Source organism: Equus asinus, chromosome 18 (genome assembly GCF_041296235.1).
Source record: "Equus asinus isolate D_3611 breed Donkey chromosome 18, EquAss-T2T_v2, whole genome shotgun sequence".
In the NCBI taxonomy this organism is placed as follows: Eukaryota; Metazoa; Chordata; class Mammalia; order Perissodactyla; family Equidae; genus Equus; species Equus asinus.
In genome coordinates, this window is record NC_091807.1 from 344,894 (window position 1) to 361,247 (window position 16,354).

A 16,354-nucleotide genomic window follows, 5' to 3' on the forward strand; every position below is an offset into this window, starting at 1 on the left:
TAGAGAAATGGCTAAACAATTCAAAATAATCAAAGATAACATGCTTTCTCCTTACTGGTAAATAAATATAATATTGCTTAGGTAAAGAAGCTGTTCATGTTTCATGTACCTTAAAGATTTCTACTTTGTCTCAAAAAATTTATACTGAAAGTTATAAAAATGCTTGTGAAAACCGTTGGCTTCATTTCGGTTCTAAAATTCCGTGTGATGTTTTAGGACTGTCTGTCTTCTCCGTTAGATGGCAATATCATCTCCCCTCTGTGTCCAGCATCAGGCTCTGCACTTTGCCCACTGATGTCAGCTGAATTTGATCCTTCTTAATGCTCCATTCATTAACACAGGTTGAGTACTTAAATCTTTTCTTTGTTAAAAGTTCTCATGTCTCAGCTTGAGCATTTTTTGTCTTAAAATTATAAGGGAATTAGCTCATTTTGTAGACCTGTCAATGCTCTGCTGTAAATGATTTTTACCTACAGGGAATTCAAGGGGTTTCAGAAGGAATTTTCCTCACTGAGCATTATGGATTTGCACTCCTTAACAGTGGGGAACAAACTTTTTTTCTGGGTAGAGCTTCTAACCCATTGTTTGGAGCAAGTCTTTTTTTTTATAGGTTCTCTTGAATGCGACCATATTTTAAATTAAAGGTAAATTATTGAATGATTAACTGTGATTTATCTTAGAAGGTGAGAAAAAAAGATTCACTGGCTATATTTTCTCTAATATATTTCTTTAGTCAGATTAAATCAAGGATCATGTATATAAAACTCATTATAGGTAATATACATGCAAATAAAGAGTTTGGTATGGCAAGCCAAAAGACTATTCCCTTCTTTGAAATATTCTATTTAGCGTATCTTAATCTGGGGTACATATTTTGTAGGATAATAAAACTCACAATTATTTTCTAGACAATATTTATTACTGATTCAAAGAATATACAAAGGCAAGACCCCACATGCTGATACTCCCACTACTTCTCTGCCATTTTTACTACTCTTCTTCCTTTCATTCTCTCCGTGCCAGCTGTGTCCTCCTTGCTCTTCCTCAGACGGCTGAGCACACTCCAGACTCAGGGCCTCGGCACCCGCTGCGCCTCCCCCTGAAATGCTGTTCCCTCAGATATCTGTAGAGTTAGCTCCTTTGTGCTTTCAGGTTTTTCATCAAAATTCACCTTAATAGTGAGCCACTTTAGTCAACATTTAAAATTTCAGCCTCCCATCTCCACACTTCATATGCTCCCTCTCTGCTTTATCTTTTTCTCCTTAGCACTGATTACCATCTAACATGCCATATCTGTTAGTTATTTGCTTACTTTCTATCTCCTACACTACAGTTTAAGCACTGTGCGGGCAAGGCATTTTTTTCACTATCACATCCACAGTGCCTAGCAGAGTATTGGCACATCTAAGTGTTCTATACATGTTTGTTGATTTAATGATTGAAAAAAAGTGATTCCATGGTGTCTGGACACATAACTAAGCCTTTTCTTTTTCAAGTGTAGTCTATGCATAATGTACATCTCTCCTGTGTATAACTCCAAACTAAGGATTCTTGGAAGACAGATAATTAGTTTAAAACCTCTATGGTATTTGAAATCATCATTGTAAATAGAAGGTCAATGTATGAAATAATGTATGAATATAATATTGCTTAGGTAAAGAAGCTGTTCATGTTTCATGTACCTTAAAGATTTCTACTTTGTCTCAAAAAATTTATACTGAAAGTTATAAAAATGCTTGTGAAAACCGTTGGCTTCATTTCGGTTCTAAAATTCCGTGTGATGTTTTAGGACTGTCTGTCTTCTCCGTTAGATGGCAATATCATCTCCCCTCTGTGTCCAGCATCAGGCTCTGCACTTTGCCCACTGATGTCAGCTGAATTTGATCCTTCTTAATGCTCCATTCATTAACACAGGTTGAGTACTTAAATCTTTTCTTTGTTAAAAGTTCTCATGTCTCAGCTTGAGCATTTTTTGTCTTAAAATTATAAGGGAATTAGCTCATTTTGTAGACCTGTCAATGCTCTGCTGTAAATGATTTTTACCTACAGGGAATTCAAGGGGTTTCAGAAGGAATTTTCCTCACTGAGCATTATGGATTTGCACTCCTTAACAGTGGGGAACAAACTTTTTTTCTGGGTAGAGCTTCTAACCCATTGTTTGGAGCAAGTCTTTTTTTTTATAGGTTCTCTTGAATGCGACCATATTTTAAATTAAAGGTAAATTATTGAATGATTAACTGTGATTTATCTTAGAAGGTGAGAAAAAAAGATTCACTGGCTATATTTTCTCTAATATATTTCTTTAGTCAGATTAAATCAAGGATCATGTATATAAAACTCATTATAGGTAATATACATGCAAATAAAGAGTTTGGTATGGCAAGCCAAAAGACTATTCCCTTCTTTGAAATATTCTATTTAGCGTATCTTAATCTGGGGTACATATTTTGTAGGATAATAAAACTCACAATTATTTTCTAGACAATATTTATTACTGATTCAAAGAATATACAAAGGCAAGACCCCACATGCTGATACTCCCACTACTTCTCTGCCATTTTTACTACTCTTCTTCCTTTCATTCTCTCCGTGCCAGCTGTGTCCTCCTTGCTCTTCCTCAGACGGCTGAGCACACTCCAGACTCAGGGCCTCGGCACCCGCTGCGCCTCCCCCTGAAATGCTGTTCCCTCAGATATCTGTAGAGTTAGCTCCTTTGTGCTTTCAGGTTTTTCATCAAAATTCACCTTAATAGTGAGCCACTTTAGTCAACATTTAAAATTTCAGCCTCCCATCTCCACACTTCATATGCTCCCTCTCTGCTTTATCTTTTTCTCCTTAGCACTGATTACCATCTAACATGCCATATCTGTTAGTTATTTGCTTACTTTCTATCTCCTACACTACAGTTTAAGCACTGTGCGGGCAAGGCATTTTTTTCACTATCACATCCACAGTGCCTAGCAGAGTATTGGCACATCTAAGTGTTCTATACATGTTTGTTGATTTAATGATTGAAAAAAAGTGATTCCATGGTGTCTGGACACATAACTAAGCCTTTTCTTTTTCAAGTGTAGTCTATGCATAATGTACATCTCTCCTGTGTATAACTCCAAACTAAGGATTCTTGGAAGACAGATAATTAGTTTAAAACCTCTATGGTATTTGAAATCATCATTGTAAATAGAAGGTCAATGTATGAAATATGTACATGCCTTTTATAAGAACTTTGATAAGTAAGTTATGTTTTTTGTCATATGGCTTTCATTATTTTTACTGTGAAGAATAAACAAATAAAACAGCAGAAAAAATATTTAGATAGGTGGTATGCAATGACACTATAGGGAAATGTATTTGATGACTTATAATAAACTATGTTCCAAGCAAATTATAATTGCTGCCCAGGAGAGAAAAGCAAAAACCAAGAAATTGTTTCTGCTTTTATTTGGAGTAAATTGTGTGCACATAATGCACTTGACAAGAAATAACAACAAAGGAGAGGTAGAACTATTCACAGCAAAGTATTTACAATTGGGTACAAGTCAAATGAGTCTGCCTAAAATGGAGGGAAGTCATAAAATTGTTCAGAAGCAGTTCCTGGGAAAACAATATGAGCTGACCTATTTGAAAAGAGCGGTTCTTTGTGCCTGGCACCGTGCTAAGGACTTTGCACACGTTAAAACCCCAGATGCCGGGCCGGCTCAGTGGCCGAGTGGTTAAGCTCGCGCGCTCCGCTGTGGTGGCCCAGGGTTTGGATCCTGGGCGCGGACATGGCACTGCTCGTCAGGCCACGTTAAGGTGGCATCCCACATCCCACAACTAGAATGACGTGCAACTAAGATATACAACTGTATAAGGGGGGTGGGGGGAGAGATAAAAGCAGGAAAAAAAAAAAAAAAAGATTGGCAGCAGTTGTTAGCCCAGGTGCCAATCTTTAAAAAAAAAACAAACCCAGATCTCCAGCAACACCATGAGGTGAGTACTATTTTCTCCATGTTGGGATGATAAAATTGAATCTCGGGGAGATTATGCACCTTGCCTAGTTCCCTGACAGGTGCTAAACGGTGGGACAGAGATGCTGCCCAGAGTGGGCCTCGTTACTATGCAGTATGCTGCTGTACATGGAGGCCATAACTTGGATGCAAACCCAACAGCCATTTTTGCCTATTCAAGCTCGACTCCATGGGGCCAGACATTTTTAGGGTATCTGTTAGGATTAAACTAACCAAGTGATAGCAATAATGAATGTATTTCATAGCGACTTTATCCAGTTTTTCATAGCCATCAGAAGCAGAAAACACCAAGTCATGGTGAACATAGGTCCTGAGTTTACGTCAATTCTTTAGTTTATCTAAGTTCTAAAGTCAAAATTTTGACTAGATTCAATATTTGAAAGAGTCAGCTTAGAGAGTTGACAATTGAAAAAGACAAAGGAAGTCAGGAGAGAGAGCTAATGAGCCTTGCTAATTCAGAGATGGAGAAGGCCTTGTGCCCTGGAGACCAACCTACCTGTCCTCTTGACAGGGAGATGTTGCATCCCACAGAGACAGAAGGGAGCCACAGAGCAGTGAAGCAAATGCCAAGCTAAAGAAAAGAAAGCCCGCTTTGGAGCCTTGGTCTGGATGGAGCAGACATTTGGAAGTGGGGCAGAGGTGATGAGATCTGTGAATGTACAGACAGGAGGAAAGGGAAAGCCACCATTTGGTTGTGTGCCGTTTTTTCTGTCGTCACTAGCCATTCCTTTTGTTGGAGGGAAAGCTTTCCAGGCTGTTTTTCCAGATTGTTCTTTACTTCCATCCTCATTGGCAGCTCCCCGACCCAGGTCTACTCACGAGATGTTTTCAAACATTTGATCGTGGTCACCAGTTCTGCTGACTTGAACGCTATTAACCAACCCATGATTTTTTTTTAACTCCAGAGAATAGAGTATGTATATTATAAACCAATAACTTTTTCTTCTTTTCTCTCCTTCAAGTTTCCCTGACTACTCTTAAAACTATACCCACTTTTCCCTAACTGCAAAAGTCTCCCTGTATTGTTGTAATTTAGTTATAACACATTGTGGATTTTATATTTTGTGACAGTAGTTTAATCTGTTATAGCATAAGCCAGTTCAGTGAGGACGCAGACTGGTAACCATTGCTTGAGGGGACAGACTCTGGGCCTGGACCAGGCGCCCAGACCTCCCGTGGGAGTGGCAGCAAGGGCGGCTGGGATCAAATGGATTCAGTAATGTCACCTCTTTTCCTTTCTGAGGGGAGAGAGCAGACTGCTTTTGTTTTCCTCATAATATGGGATGGTAGAAAAAAAAATCCCCATGTAATAGGAATAAAGAATGTACAGTTTTAAAATGAAAAGACTTAAAAGCTCTCTGATAATCTTAAAATGCCATAAATAAACATTTATTAGTAACAAATCTCATAATCCGGGCTACAAAATTATTTTAGAATCTTTGGGCAATTTTTCTGGTATTTCATGACCCAGTTCTTTGAGGGAGCTGTGTTTTAACAGTACCAAAATGCACGCTGCATTCAAAGAGTATTGGATCATAAATCATTTGGTTGCCACTTGGCCAATTTTTTTTTTAGCTTTTGATTTCTTTTGCTAATCTTAATAGCTTCCTTGTTTAGGAAGAACCATTATCAGAGAGGCCATGCAGGGCTGTGGCAGTGTGGCCGGGGTCCCCGCGGGGTCCGCACGTGTCCCCAGACAGCAGGCTCCAGTGGGCGCGCTTCGCCGAGCAGAGGCTGGGTTCATGCACATGCTCCCGGCAGCACATCTCAGGGCTTTAAGTGACCACACCCGTTCCGAAATCAAATGAGGACTTGGAGAATAGCCCACATTTAACCCAATAACCAGCTGTGCAAGTGTTAAAATGCAGTTGATCTACTCCAGTATTTAAGAATCGTGGAGGGTCATTAGTTCAATACTCAGATGGCCACCCAGCAGGGCTGCAGACTGCACAGGGCCAGCGTGACGGATAGCAGTCATTACTGGAGATGGTCAAAAAGGCTGACTAGGCCTGTTTTAACCCAGCTATCATTCCAGTTATGCATTCCTCCCCTCAATTCCCAGATCCTCTAGATTTCTGCCCTAAAATTTGGCTTAAGGAGAAGTTTTTTTGGGCACTGTTTTTTTTCTCCTCATTTGATTTCTTATTCCTACATGGAAATGACAAAATTAGAAAGACATCCAGTGGAGAATCAGGGTTTGTATCAAAGGGAAAATAAAAATCTTACTAAAAATTATTTTTGTGTCTGGTATCTCTTTCTTGTTTCTTTTATGTCCTCATGCTTTAGTCAAATTTACTTAGATGATTTTTGGCCCCTGTATTCACTTTTTTTCTTCTATATGGATATTAAACTCTGACACAAATCTTAGACTTCATATTGTCCTATTTCCTTTGTTTTTCTTCTGTGTTGGCTCTCTGGTCTTTTTTTGTTTTTCTTAATTTGAGTTCATAATAGTTTACATCATTGTGAAATTTCAGTTGTACATTATTTCTTGACTGTCACCACAGAGGTGCTCCCATTCACCCCCTGTGCCCACCCCTCGCCCCACTTGCCCTGGTAACCACTGAACTGTTTTCTTTGTCCGTGTGTTTGTTTATATTCCACATATGAGTGAAATCATCTGGTGTTTGTCTTTCTCAGTCTGGCTTATTTCGCTTAGCATAATTCCCTCCAGGTCCTTCCATGTTATTGCAAATGGGATGAATTTGTCTTTTTTATGGCTGAGTAGTATTCCATTGTATATATATACCACATCTTCTTTATCCTATCATTGGTCAATGGGCATTTGGATTGTTTCCATGTCTTGACTATTGTGAATAGTGCAGCAATGAACATAGGGGTGCGTATGTTACTTTGGATTGTTGATTTCAAGTTGTTTGGGTAGATACCCAGTAGTGGGATAGCTGGGTCATATGGTAGTTCTATTTTTAGTTTTTTGAGGAATCTCCATACTGTTTTCCATAGTGGCTGCACCAGTTTGCATTCCTACCAGCAGTGTATGAGGGTTCCCTTTTCTCCACACCCTCTCCAACATTTCTTATTTTTAGTCTTATAGTCTTTAGTGATTATAGCCATTTTAACAGGCATAAGATTGTATTATAGTGTAGTTTTGCTTTGCATTTCCCTGACAATTAGTGATGTTGAACATCTTTTCATGTGTTCATCGGCCACCTGTATATCTTCTTTGGAAAAATGTCTGTTCATATCCTCTGGACATTTTTTGACTGGGCTGTTGGTTTTTTTGTTGTTTAGTTGTGTGAGTTTCTTATATATTATGGAGATTAACCCCTTATCAGATATATGATTTGCAAAAATTTTCTCCCAGTTGGTGGGTTGTCTTTTGGTTTTGATCCTAGCTTCTTTTGCCTTCCAGAAGCTCTTTAGTCTGATGAATTCCCACTTGTTTATTTTTATTTTGTTTCCCTTGTCTGAGAAGACATGGTATTCGAAATGATCCGTTTTAGTTCGGTGTCAAAGAGTGTACTACATGTATTATCTTCCAGGAGTTTTATGGTTTCAGGACTTATCTTCAAGTTTTTGATCCATTTTGAGTTTATTTTTGTGTATGGCTTGAGATAATGATCTACTTTCACTCTTTTGCATGTGGCTGTCCAGTTTCCCCACCATTATTTATTGAAGAGACTGTCTTTTCTCCATTGTATGTTCTTGGAACCTTTGTTGAAGATTAGCTGTCCATAGATGTGTGGTTTTATTTCTGGGCTTTCAGTTCTGTTCCACTGATCTGTGTGCCTGTTTTTGTACCAGTACCATGAAGTTTTGATCACTATGGCTTTGTAGCACATTTTGAAGTCAGGGATTGTGATGCCTCCAGCTTTGTTCTTTTTTCTCAGGATTGCTTTAGCAATTTAGGGTCTTTGGTTGCACCATAAGGATTTTAGGATTCTTTGCTCTATTTCCATGAAGAATGTCATTGGGATTCTGATTGGGATTGCATTGAATCTAGATTGCTTTGGGTAGTATGGACACTTTAACTATGTTTATTCTTCCAATCCATGTGCTTGGAATCTCTTTCCATCTCTTTATGTCATCAACTATTTCTTTCAATAATGTCTTATAGTTTTCATTGTATAAGTCCTTTGCCTCCTTAGTTAAATTTATTCCTAGGTACTGTTTTTCCTGGAGGCAGCAGATCATTGGGTTTTGTTCTTTAATCCATCTTGCAACTGTGTGTCTTTTTTTTTTTTTTTTTTGGAGAATTCAATCTTTTACGTTTAGGGTGATTATCAATACATGAGGGCTTAATGCTGCCATTTTGTCATTCGTTTTCCAGTTCTGTTGCATTTCCTGTGTTTCTCGTCCTGTGTATTTTGGTCTACCAATCGAATTATGTATTTTTTTATGTTGTATTTCTTTGTTTTCTTCTTATTTATTATTTGTGTCTCTGTTCTGCTTTTTTGGTTAGTGGTTCCCCTGAAGTTTGTATTCAAGATCTCATGGATAAGATAGTTCCTTTTCTGATGGTCTCTAATTTCCTTAGACTAAACCAATTCAGTCCCTTTCCTCTTCCCCTCCTAAGTTGTTTTTCTCACATCTTATTCCATCTTGTGTTATGAGTTTGTGGTTAAAAAGACAGGATTATCTTTGGTTTTTGGTGTTTTCCTCCCCTTTGTCTTTAATGCTATACTTGATTATTTTCTATCCTGCTCTGATTCTCTCTACCTATTTAATTCCTTACTCTGTCCTTTTTAACCCCTTTCTCCCTTTTTTTCATGTATGAGGGCCTTCTTGAAGATTTCTTGGGGTGGGGGGTTCTTGTGGCTACGAACTCCCTTAGCTTATGTTTGTCTGGGAGAGTTTTTATTTCTCCATCAAATCTGAAGGATATTTTTGCTGGATAGAGTATTCTTGGCTGAAAATTTTTGTCCTTCAATGATTGAATATGTCATTCCAGCCTCTTCTAGCCTGCAAGGTTTATGCAGAGAAATCTGCTGAAAGCCTGATTTAGGTTCCTTTGTAGGTTATTTTCTTCTGCCTTGCTGCCCTTAGCATTCTTTCTTTGTCGTTCATTTTTGCCAGTTTTACTACTATATGCCTTGCAGTAGGTCTTTTTACACTGAGATATTTAGGAGATCTGGCAGCCTCTTCCACGTTGATTTCCTTCCCCAGGTTTGGGAAGTTCTCTGCTGTTATTTCTTTGAATAAGCTTTCTACTCCGTTCTCCTTCTCTTCTCCCTCTGGAATACCTATAATTCTTTTTTTTTTTTTTTGAGGAAGATTAGCACTGAGGTAATATCTGCCACCAATCCTCCTCTTTTTGCTCAGGAAGACAGGCCCTGAGCTAACATCTGTGCCCATCTTCCTCTACTTTGTATGTGGGATGCCTGCCACAGCATGGCTTGCCAAGCAGTGCCATGTCCACACCTTGCATCTGAACCAGCAAACTCTGGGCTGCTGAAGCAGAACATGCCCACTTAGCTGCTGTGCCACTGGGTTGGCCCCTGGAATGCCTGTAATTCTTATGTTGCATTTCCTAATTGAGTCGGATATTTCTCGGAGACTTTCTTTGTTTCTTTTCAGTCTCAGTTCTCTCTCCTCTATCTGGAGCATTTCAACATGTCTATCTTTGATTATGCTGACATGCTCCTCTATGGTATCTTCTCGAGCATTCAGGGAATCCACATTTTGTTTTATTTCTTCCACTGTGTCTTTCATCTCTAATATTTCTGCCTGATTCTTCTTTATAGTTTCAATCTCTTTTGTGAAGTAGCTCTTGAACTCGTTGAATTGTTTCTCTACATTCTCTTTTGCTTCCTTGAGTTTTTTGATGATAGCTGTTTTGAATTCTTTATCATTTAAGATTACGTATTTCTGCATCCTCAGGACTGACTTCTGGGCACTTGTCGCTTTCTTTCTGGCCTGGAGATCTAATGTAGTGTTTGACATTGCTAGAGGCTCTGTTTTTTTGCATCCTGGCATTATTAAGTCACAGTTCCCACCTATCACCCCTGGGTGGGGGTCAAGAGCCCTGTGTTCTGAGCCCTCTGCCTTCAGCAGAAATCCCGTGGGCTGGAGCCTTGCTGAGTGGGTGGGGGGAGGGGCATTTCCTCCTCTGTGCTTTTGTGTTCTCTCCCTCTGCTCTCCTGGGGTGTTGGCTTGATGAAGTCACCCCCCAACCCCCGTCACAGAAAGCTTTTGCCCTTGTAGAGAGCTTCCCTCTAGGCAGCAAAGGCCCTAGGGAGTCCTTGAAGTTCCCATGAATAAGCGTCCCTTCCCCTTCTCCTTGGCTCATGGATCCTCCCAAGTCCCAGATGGCAATCTTTAGGGGAGGGAGTGAAGATCTCTCTTACCCGGTTCCAGCTCCTCTGAGGGGTCTCCAGCCTCTTCACCCTCTGTCTTATGGGTGTGTGGATCTCTCCAACGTTTTTGTGTTGATTTTGGATGTCCTCTGTTGGAGTTATGGATGCTTTTTTCATTGTATATCAGAGGGGGAAGATTTCTGAGAGACCTCACTCTGCCATGATGCTGACGTCACTCCTGGCTCTCTGTTTTTTCATTCAGCTCTATTTTAATGTTATTCCTGGTGACTGAAATATTGTCCTGGTTTACATACATTGTTTTCTTGCCAGTACATAAGACAATCAATTAATTCATTAGGGAGAGTTATGCATTCCACTTAAAATTGTAAGAGGCTATTTTCAGACTATTTAGAAGAGGGTTGGTGTAAATGGTGTTGAATTGGTAGTTGAATCCTCTGCTTTTTATATAAGGGTTCCTATGGAAACAGAAAAGTATTTCCTTTTGGCTACACATAGCATTTTGAATTTCTGAAGTGTTTTGGAACAATAATTTGGAACATGCTTAAGAAATGTAATTTAGGTTCAAATAAAAATAAAGTATTTGTTATTTAAAAGAATAGCTTAGGCTGGAATTTCACATTTTATGATGAGATGAAAAGAAAAATAGTCAATTAAAATTATTCTTCTGCTGAGATAAATAGCAGTTACAACAGAAAATGTTGAAAAGTCACATGATATGGGAGTCTAGAGTCTTATAAAAAGCAGTCTTAGTGTGTAAAAGGGTCTGGGAACGAAGAGATAGGAGGAAACTGAAACTATCAAGTGAATGGAAGTTTTTGTCTCTGTATTTGTTTTAGTGGAGTAGAACACTGTTCAAAAGGCAGAAAAACTGGTTTTATTTTTTACTTTTATTTTGTTTTTTCATTTTTTTCTTCAGGTAACCTTGGTTTATAACATTGTATAAATTTCAAGTGGATATTTTGACTACTATATAGACCACATTGTGTTCACCCCTAAAAGTCTAGTTTCCATCCATCACCATACACATCTGCCCCTTCACCCCTTTCCCCCCTCCTCACCCCTTTCCCTCTATAACTACCAATCTATTCTCTGTATCTATGTCTGTTTGTTGTTGTTTTTTATCTCCCACATATGAGGGAAATCATACAGTATTTGTTTTTCCCTGTCTAACTTATTTCACTTAGCACAATACCCTCAAGGTCTATCCACATTGTCACAAATGGCAAGATTTTGTCATTTTTGTAGCTGAGTAGTATTTCATTGCATATATAGGGGTACATACGTTTTTTTGAATTAGTGCTTCATGTTTTCAGATAAATACCCAGAAGCGGGATAGCTGGATCATATGGTAGTTCTACTCAATTTTTTGAGGAATCTCCACACTGTTCTCTATAGTGGCTGTACCAATTTACATTTCCACCAGCAGTGTATGAAGGTTCCCTTTTCCCCACATCCTCTCCAACACTTGTTATTTCTTGTCTTTTTAATAATAGCCTTTCTGACAGGCATGAGGTGATATCTCATTGTGGTTTTAATTCACATTTCCCTAATAGTTAGTGATGTTGAACACCTTTTAAATTACCTGGCAGCTCTATACCTTCTTTTTTTTTTTTTTTTTAAAGATTTTATTTTTTCCTTTTTCTCCCCAAAGCCCCCCAGTACATAGTTGTATATTTCTCGTTGTGGGTTCCTCTAGTTGTGGTATGTGGGACGCCGCCTCAGCGTGGTTTGATGAGCAGTGCCATGTCCGCGCCCAGGATTCGAACCAACGAAACACTGGGCTGCCTGCAGCGGAGCGCGCGAACTCAACCACTCGGCCATGGGGCCAGCCCCCTCTCTATACCTTCTTTGAAAAATGTCTCTTCAGGTCCTCTGCCCATGTTTTGATTGGGTTATTTTTTTGTTGAGTTGTGTGAGGTCTGCACATATTTTGTATACTAACCACCTCAGACAGATAATTTGCAAATATCTTCTCCCATTTGGTAGGTTGAATTCATTTTGTTGATGGTTTCCTTTGCCTTGCAGAAGCTCTTTAGTCTGATGAAGTCCCACTTGTTTATTTTTTCTATTGTTTCCTTTGCTTAAGGAGACATATTCAAAAAAATATTGCTAAGGCTAATGTCAAAAAAGCATACTGACTATGTTTTCTTCTAGGAGTTTTGTGGTTTCTGATCTTACATTCAATTCTTTTAACCATTTTCAGTTAATTTTTCTGTATGGTGTAAGATAGTACTCTAATTTCATTCTTTTGCATGTGGCTATCCAGTTTTCTCAACACCATTTATTGGATAGCCTTTCTTTACTCCATTGTATGTTCTTGGTTCCTTTATCAAAAATTAGCTATCCATAGATGTGTGGATTTATTTCTGGGCTTTCAATTCTGTTCCATTGATCTGTGTGTCTGTTTTTGTACTAGTACATGCTGTTTTGATTACTATAGCTTGGTAGTATATTTTGAAGTCAGAGAATGTGATGCAGTTTTGTTCTTTTTTCTCAGGATTCCTTAGGCATTTGGGATCATTTGTTGTTCCATATAAATTTCAGGGTTCTTTGTTTTCTTTCTGTGAAAAACGTTGTTGGGACTTTGATATGGATTACATTGAATCTGTAGATTGCTTTAGGAAGTATGGACATTTTAACTATGTTAACTCTTCCATTCCATGTGCGTGGAATATCTTTCCATTTCTTTGTGTCTTCTTTGATTTCTTCCAATAATGTTTTACAGTTTTAGTGTATAGGTTTTCCACCTCCTTGGTTAAATTTATTAGTAGGTATTTTATTCTTTGGTTATGATCATAAATGGGATTATATTCTTAATTTCTCTTTCTGTCATTTCTTGGTTACTATACAGAAACTGTATAGAAACTGTACAGAAACTGACTTTTGTATGTTGATTTTGTACCTTGCAACTTTACAATATTTGTTTATTATTTAGAATAGTTTTTTGTGGATTTTTTAGGGTTTTCTTTATATAAAAATCACATCATCTGCAAATAGTGACAGTTTTACATCTTCCTTTCCAATTTGTATCCCTTTTATTTCTTTTTCTTGCCTAATTGTTCTGGCTAGAACTTCCAATACAATGCTGAATAAAAGTAGGAACAGTGGGCATCCTTGTTTATTCCTGTTCTCAGAAGTATAGCTTTCAATTTTTCATTGTTGAGTATGTTATCTGTGGATTCGTCATATATGGTCATTATTATGTTGAGGTACTTTCCTCCTACACCCATCTTATTCAGAGTTTCTATTATAAATGAATGTTGAATCTTGTCACGTGCTTTTTCTGCATTGGAGAGTTCAATCCATTTACATTTAGAGAGATTATTGATATGTGAGAGCTTAACACTGCCCTTTTATTGTTCACCTTCTGGTTCTCCCGCATTTCATTTGTTTCTCGTCCAGAGTATCTTGGCTACCAACTCGTTTAGGTTGGGAGGTTTTTGATTAGCATTTCAATCTCCTTACTAGTGATTGGTCTATTCAGATTCTCTATTCCTTTTTGATTCAATTTTGGAAGGTTGTATTATTCTGAGCATCTATCCATTTTTTCTAGGTTATCTAATTTGTTGGCACATAGCTTTTCATAGTATGCTCTCTAATCCTTTGTATTTCTGTGGTATCCATTGTATTTTCCCCTCTTTTGTTTTTACTTGAGACTTCTCTCTGTTTTTCTTAGTGAATCTAGCAAAAGGTTTGTTAATTTTGTTTAGCTTTTCAAAGAACTTAATTTCATTGATCTTTTCTATTGTCTTTTTAGTATCTATTTCATTTATTTCAGCTCTGGTTTTTATTATTTCCTTCCTTCTACTGAATTTGGGCTTCATTTGTTCTTCTTTTTCTAGTCTCTTTAAGTGTAGTGTTATATTATTTGAGATTTTTCTTTTTTCTTGAGGTAGGCCTGCACTCCCATAAACTTCCCTCTTTTCTTTTCTTTTCTGTCCTTGCTGCTTCCCATAAATTTTGGTATGTTGTGTTTTCATTTTCATTTGTCTTCAGGTACTTTTTGATTTCTCCTTTGGTTTCTTCATTGACCCAATAGTTGTTCAGTAGCATGTTATTTAGTCTCCACATATTTGTGGCTTTTCCAGTTTTCTTCTTTTAATTGATTTCTAGTTTCATACTGTTGTGGTCAGAAAAGATTCTTGATATTATTTCAGTCTTCTTAAATTCACTGAGACTTGTTTTATCATGTAACATGTGATCTATCCTGGAGAACTTTCCATGTCTTTGGATGGAATGTTCTACATATATCTATGAAGTCCATCTGATCTAATGTGCCACTTAAGGCCAATGTTTCCTTATTGATCTTCTGTCTGGATAATCTTTCCTTTCATGTAAGTGGAGTGTTTCAGTCCCCTACTATTTTTGTATTATTATCAAGCTCTCCTTTTCTGTCTCATATTTACTTTACATATTTAGATGCCCTCAAGTTGGATGCTTAGATGTTTACAAGTGTTATATTCCTTTATTGGATTGTTCCCTTTATCATTATGTAGTGTCCTTCTTTGTCTCTTGTTACAGTTTTTGTTTGAAAGTCTATTTTTTCTGATTTAAGTATTGTTACTCCAGCTTTCTTTTCATTGCCATTTGCATGGGTATCTTTTTCCATCCTTCACTTTCATTCTGTGAGTGTCTTTAGATCTGAAATGTGTCTCTTGTATGTGGCATATATATGGGTCTTGTTTTTTTTTTTTAAGATTTTATTTTTTTCCTTTTTCTCCCCAAAGCCCCCCAGTACATAGTTGTATATTCTTCATTGTGGGTCTTTCTAGTTGTGGTATGTGGGACGCCGCCTCAGTGTGGCCTGATGAGCAGTGCCATGTCCGCGCCCAGGATTCAAACCAATGAAACACTGGACCACCTGCAGCAGAGCACGTGAACTCAACCATTCGGCCATGGGGCCGGCCCCATATGGGTCTTGTTTTTTTCTATCCATTCAGCCCCTCTATATCTTTTGATTGGAGCATTTAGTCTATTTACATTTAAAGTAATTAGACAAGTATGTACTTATTGTCATTTTGTTACTTTTTTCTAGATTTTTTGTAGTTATTCTGCTACTTTTTTTCTAGATGTTTTTGTAGTTAGTCTCTCTTCCTTTCTTCTTCCTTTGCTGTCTTCCCTCGTGATTTGATGACTTTCTTTAGTGTTATGTTTGGATTCCTTTCTCTTTAATTTTTCTGTATTTATTATAGGTTTTTGGTTTGTGGTTACCATGCAGTTCATATATAATAACCTATGTAAGTAGCAATCTATGTTAAGTTAATGGTCTCTTAAGGTTGACCTCCTACTAAAATCTCTACATTTTTACTCTCCCCCCCCATATTTTATGTTTTTGACATCATATTTTACTTCTTTTGATTTTCTGTATCCCTTAATCTTTTCTTGTGAATTTAAGTGATTGTAGTACTTTTGTCTTTTGACCTCCATACTAGATTTATAAGTGGTTGGTCCACTAACTTTACTATATATTTGCCTTTACCAGTGGTTTTTTTTTTTTTTTTTTGATAATTTTCTTATTCTTATTTGTGGCTTTTCTTTTCCACTTAAATAAGTCCCTTTAACCTTTCTCGTAAGGCCAGTTTAGTGGTGATGAGCTCCATTGGTTTTCACTTGTATGGAAGCCTCTTTATCTCTCTCTTTCACTCTGAATGATAACCTTGCCAGATGGTACATTTTTTCTTTCAGCACTTTCAATATATTATGCTACTCCCTTCTAGTCTGAAAGGTTTCTGCTAAAAAGTCAGCTGATAGCCTCATGTAACTTGTGGCTTTTCTCTTGAAGCTTTTAAGATTCTCTCATTATCTTTAATTTTTGACATATTAATTATAATGTCCCTTGGTGTGAGCCTCTTTGGGTTTATCTTGTTTGAGACTGTCTGTGCTTCTTGTACCTGGATGTCTATTTCCTTCTCCAGATTAGGGAAGCTTTCAGCTATTATTTCTTCAAATACTTTCTTTGCCCCTTTGCTTCTCTCTTCTTTTTCTGAGACACCTATAATGCAAATGTTAGTATGCTTGATGTCCCAGAACTTCCCTGAGACTGTCCTCATTCTTTGTATTCTTTTC

At 37.7% G+C, this 16,354-nt stretch overlaps 1 long non-coding RNA gene across 1 annotated transcript in view; it reads left to right on the top strand.

Annotated features, from left to right (window-relative positions):
* LOC139040967 (uncharacterized) overlaps positions 1-16,354 on the top strand; it is a 50,180-nt gene that overhangs the window by 831 nt on the left and 32,995 nt on the right. The gene's annotated exons all lie outside the window — the stretch shown is intronic.